This window comes from Cryptomeria japonica, unplaced genomic scaffold (genome assembly GCF_030272615.1).
Source record: "Cryptomeria japonica unplaced genomic scaffold, Sugi_1.0 HiC_scaffold_88, whole genome shotgun sequence".
Lineage (NCBI taxonomy): Eukaryota > Viridiplantae > Streptophyta > Pinopsida > Cupressales > Cupressaceae > Cryptomeria > Cryptomeria japonica.
The window spans coordinates 133,307-137,500 of NW_026728910.1; the positions used below are offsets into that span (position 1 = coordinate 133,307).

Consider the following 4,194-nt stretch of genomic DNA (forward strand, 5'->3'; position numbering starts at 1 on the left):
GGCACCGCGTTGCAGACGGGACACTGCACGCACACGACGCCCCCTACAGGTGCACGCACGTAGGCCGGGCCGGGTGCACACCCGACGCCCTAGCAAGGTGCGCGCACCCGGGCAGGGCTCACACTTGGCGAACGGGGCGCACTTCGCGAGGGAGGGTGTGCACCTCGACGGGGGTGGGTGGCCGGGGTGGATTCGCACGTGGGTCGCGGTTTGCTAAGTACACACTGCGACAAGCTCATAACGGGTGCGATCATACCAGCGTTAGTGCACCGGATCCCATCAGAACTCCGCAGTTAAGCGCGCTTGGGCCGGAGTAGTACTGGGATGGGTGACCTCCCGGGAAGTCCCGGTGTTGCACCCTTTTTTAGTTTTTCGCCGGGCATCGCAATGCTATTTGAATAAACCTTTTGCCCGTTTGCGTTCTCGTCGGGGCCGGGCCGGGCCGGGGTGCGCTGCCCGCACTACCGCGCGCGCGGGGGCGACACCGAGCGCGCACCCGAGGCGCCCCGAGCACACAGGCCACGGTGCAACCCGGGCGTTGTGCGCGCACCCCGGTGCGCCCGAGGTGCTGCGCGCGCACCCAGGTGAAATCGGTGTGCACCTCGGCCAGTGCGCGCTCGGTCGAGTCGCGCACGTTGGCCAAGGTGCACGGTGATGTTTCTTACTCTAAGGTTCCGCACCAGACGCCCGGGACAGGTGAGCGAAGCTGGGCGGGGCCGGGTGCGCGGCCGGGGCAGGTGCACGCAGCTGGAGAGAGCTTTGGAGCACACTTCGGAGCGCACCAATGATGCGCTCCATTCAAAAGTTTCCTGAAAAGGCAAAAAAAGTTGAGATTATAGAATTTCCCACTTGAGAGATTGTAAAAAAAAAAAATTTAAAATGAAGGAAACGCGGGTGCCAAGGTGTGCGCAGCCCAGCCAAGGTGTGCGCACCAAGGCGCCCACCCTGGCGAAGGTGCACGCAAGGTGCGCACCCGAGGCAAACCGGACAATTAACCCAACTTTCGACTTCGCGCGCACCTTGGAGCGCACTTCGGAGCGCTCCTTGGTGCGCACCAATCTTGGGCACCTCGGAGTGCACCATGGCGCCCACCAAGGTGCGCACCCGGGGCAAACCGAGCTCCGACTTCGTGCGCACCTTGGAGCGCACGAAAGGTGCGCACCATGGCGCCCACCAAGGTGCGCAGCCCAGCCAAGGCGTGCGCATCAAGGTGCGCACCCTGGCGAAGGTGCGCACCCGGGGCAAACCGAGCTCCGACTTCGTGCGCACCTTGGAGCGCACAAAAGGTGCGCAACCCAGCCAAGGTGTGCGCACCCCGGTCAAACCGAGCTCCGAATCGTGCGCACCAGAGGTGCACGCCATCGTGCGCACCTTGGAGCACACTTCGGAGCCCTCCTTGGTGCGCGCCGATGTTGCGCACCTCGGAGCGCACCCGGGGAAAACAATGCAATTAACCCGACTTTCGACTTCGTGGGCACCTCGGAGCGCTCTCGGGTTCGCACCTCGGAGCACACCGAGGTGCGCACCTTTGATGCGCTGCCTTCACCAATTTCCAGAAAAGGCAAGAAAACATTGAGAAGGTGTGCGCACCGAGGTGCCCACCCTGGCGAAGGTGCACGCGAGGTGCGCACCCGGGGCAAACCGGGCTCCGACTTCGTGCACGCCGCACCTTGGAGCACACTTCGGAGCGCTCCTTGGTGCGCACCAGGGCGCGCAACCCAGCCGAGGTGCCCACCCCGGCGAAGGTGCACGCGAGGTGCGCACCCGGGGCAAACCGGGCTCCGACTTCGTGCACGCCATGGTGCCCACCGCGGCGAAGGTGCACGCGAGGTGCGCACCCGGGGCAAACCGGGCTCCGACTTCGTGCACGCCGCACCTTGGAGCACACTTCGGAGCGCTCCTTGGTGCGCACCATGGTGCCCACCAGGGCGCGCAACCCCGCCGAAGGTGCACGCGAGGTGCGCACCCGGGGCAAACCGGGCTCCGACTTCGTGCACGCCGCACCTTGGAGCACACTTCGGAGCGCTCCTTGGTGCGCACCATGGTGCCCACCAGGGCGCGCAACCCCGCCGAAGGTGCACGCGAGGTGCGCACCCGGGGCAAACCGGGCTCCGACTTCGTGCACGCCGCACCTTGGAGCACACTTCGGAGCGCTCCTTGGTGCGCACCAGGGCGCGCAACCCAGCCGAGGTGCCCACCCCGGCGAAGGTGCACGCGAGGTGCGTACCCGGGGCAAACCGGGCTCCGACTTCGTGCACGCCGCACCTTGGAGCACACTTCGGAGCGCTCCTTGGTGCGCACCATGGTGCCCACCAGGCCGCGCAACCCAGCCAAGGTGTGCGCACCAAGGTGCACGCGAGGTGCGCACCCGGGGCAAACCGGGGTCCGACTTCGTGCACGCCGCACCTTGGAGCACACATCGGGGCGCTCCCGGGTTCGCACCGGCGTTGCGCACCGTGGTGGGCACCTCGGAGCACACCAAGGTGGGCAGCGAGGTGCGCACCTTTGATGCGATGCCTTCACTAATTTCCATAAAAGGCAAAAAAAAAACGAGATTTTAAAATTTCCGTTTTGAAAGATAGTGAGAAAAAGGGAATGCTGGTGCCATCTTGAGCCCGCCCTGGTGCGCAGCCCAGCCAAGGTGTGCGCACCAAGGTGCCCACCCTGGCGAAGGTGCGCGCCCGGGCAATTAACCCAACTTCCAACTTCGCGCGCGCCAGGGTGGGAGCGCACCCAACAACCGGGCCTGGGAAGAGCCAATGCGAGAAACCCCACCAAACGCTCTGACAAAAAAAGAGGGGGCGCTCCAGTAACCCCGCTTCGGAGCGCACCCTGGGCAAACCCAGCCAAGGTGCCCACCCCGGCCAAGGTGCAGGCGAGGTGCGCACCCGGGGCAAACCGGGCTCCGACAACGTGCACGCCGCACCTTGGAGCACACTTCGTAGCGCTCCCGGGTGCGCACCTCAGAGCACACCAAGGTGGGCAGCGAGGTGCGCACCTTTGATGCGCTGCCTTCACTAATTTCCAGAAAAGGCAAAAAAAAAAGGAGATTTTAAAATTTCCGTTTTGAAAGATAGTGAAAAAAACGGAACGCGCGTGCCATCTTGAGCCCGCCCTGGTGCGCAGCCCAGGTAAGGTGCCCACCCTGGCAAAGGTGCGCACCCGGGCAATTAACCCTACTTCCGACTTCGTGCGCGCCAGGGTGGCAACCGGGCCTCGGAAGAGCCAATGCGAGAAACCCCACCAAACGCTCCGACAAAAAAAGAGGCGGCGCTCCAATAACCCCGCTTCGGAGCGCAGCCGGGGCAAACCCAGCCAAGGTGCCCACCCCGACGAAGGTGCACGCGAGGTGCGCACCCGGGGCAAACCGGGCTCCGACAACGTGCACGCAGCACCTTGGAGCACACTTCGAAGCACTCCCGGGTGCCCACCGGCGTTGCGCACCGTGGTGGGCAGCGAGGTGCGCACCTTTGATGCGCTGCCTTCACTAATTTCCAGAAAAAGGCAAAAAAAAATGAGATTTTAAAATTTCCGTTTTGAAAGATAGTGAAAAAAAAGGAACGCGGGTGCCATCTTGAGCCCGCCCTGGTGCGCAGCCCAGGCAAGGCATGCGCACCAAGGTGCCCACCCGAGGTGCACACCCGGGGCAAACCGGGCTCCGACTTCGTGCAGGCCGCACCTTGGAGCACACTTCGGAGCGCTCCTTGGTGCGCACCATGGTGCCCACCAGGGCGCGCAACCCAGCCAAGGTCTGCACACCAAGGTGCCCACCCCGGCGAAGGTGCACGCGAGGTGCGCACCCGGGGCAAACCGGGCTCCGACTTCGTGCACGCCATGGTGCCCACCGCGGCGAAGGTGCACGCGAGGTGCGCACCCGGGGCAAACCGGGCTCCGACTTCGTGCACGCCGCACCTTGGAGCACACTTCGGAGCGCTCCTTGGTGCGCACCATGGTGCCCACCAGGGCGCGCAACCCAGCCAAGGTGTGCGCACCAAGGTGCACGCGAGGTGCGCACCCGGGGCAAACCGGGGTCCGACTTCGTGCACGCCGCACCTTGGAGCACACATCGGAGCGCTCCCAGGTTCGCACCAGCGTTGCGCACCTTTGATGCGCTGCCTTCACTAATTTCCAGAAAAGGCAAAAAAAAACGAGATTTTAAAATTTCCGTTCTGAAAGATAGTGAAAAAAACGGAA

At 64.0% G+C, this 4,194-nt stretch overlaps 1 non-coding gene across 1 annotated transcript; it reads left to right on the top strand.

The window, feature by feature from the left end:
* Positions 1-242: 242 nt before the first annotated feature.
* On the top strand, positions 243-361 carry LOC131864571 (5S ribosomal RNA). Its single transcript, XR_009363338.1, has one exon. It is a non-coding gene; the product is annotated as a 5S ribosomal RNA (ribosomal RNA).
* The last annotated feature ends 3,833 nt before the right edge of the window (positions 362-4,194 follow it).